This window comes from Triticum dicoccoides, chromosome 2A, assembly GCF_002162155.2.
Source record: "Triticum dicoccoides isolate Atlit2015 ecotype Zavitan chromosome 2A, WEW_v2.0, whole genome shotgun sequence".
NCBI classification, from domain to species: Eukaryota; Viridiplantae; Streptophyta; class Magnoliopsida; order Poales; family Poaceae; genus Triticum; species Triticum dicoccoides.
This window is the reverse complement of record NC_041382.1, coordinates 778,614,325-778,615,426: the sequence shown is the minus strand read 5'-3', so window position 1 is coordinate 778,615,426 and position 1,102 is coordinate 778,614,325.

Genomic DNA, 1,102 nt, shown 5'->3' with positions numbered 1-1,102 from the left:
GTTGTGACGTTCGGTAGCACACAAAGTGTTCCTCCGGTAAACGGGAGTTGCATAATCTCATAGTCATAGGAACATGTATAGTCATGAAGAAAGCAATAGCAACATACTAAACGATCGAGTGCTAAGCTAACGGAATGGGTCAAGTCAATCACATCATTCTCCTAATGATGTGATCCGGTTAATCAAATAACAACTCTTTGTCTATGGTTAGGAAATATAACCATCTTTGATTAACGAGCTAGTCAAGTAGAGGCATACTACTGACACTTTGTTTGTCTATGTATTCACACATGTATTATGTTTCCGGTTAATACAATTCTAGCATGAATAATAAGCATTTATCATGAAATAAGGAAATAAACAATAACTTTATTATTGCCTATAGGGCATATTTCCTTCAGAAGCTCCAGCTGGCTAATACGCTCCATTGCTCGTCCTTGGTGGTTGCACATATCACGCATGAAAGTTTCTGAACGCGATCATTACCGTGCGGATTCCATCCGCACTGACACTCAAGGCGGCAATCACGCCAGATGAACAATCGTATGTCACATTCGGAACCAGATGATGGGCTACCAAGCTTCTTTTGAGAGACGTGAGAGGTGGTAGATTCGCAATATCACCGGTGAAAGGGTGGAGTACACGAACAATGATTCCATGGTTGTGTTGCCCCTCAGCAAGAGGAGGCCTTCAACCATGCAGAGAACGTTATGGCCTACATGAGGAATTCTAGGGCAAACCAAAACTCCGGTTGAGAGGTTGAAGAAATATATCTCGTCATCACGAAGTATTATCGTCCAACGGCGCGGGTTTAACTGTGGATCGACGATGCCGCGACCGCGCGGGGAGACCGTGGCGGAACGGCAGCTCGAGCAGACGGCACGGAAGCGAACGTAGTCGAGCATGTATATAGACGTAGTTTAGAGTGTAGATTTACTCATTTTGCACGAACCGTTCCAGAAATATAAAACAAGCGCGAGTGACAACATTCTGTCACGTACGTAAACTAGTTAGGAAAACAACATGCCTGCCTTCCCGTCAATAGAAAAGGAAAACGAAACAGAAAACTGGAGGCACCAACTCTGGCGGAGCTTAGCGCATC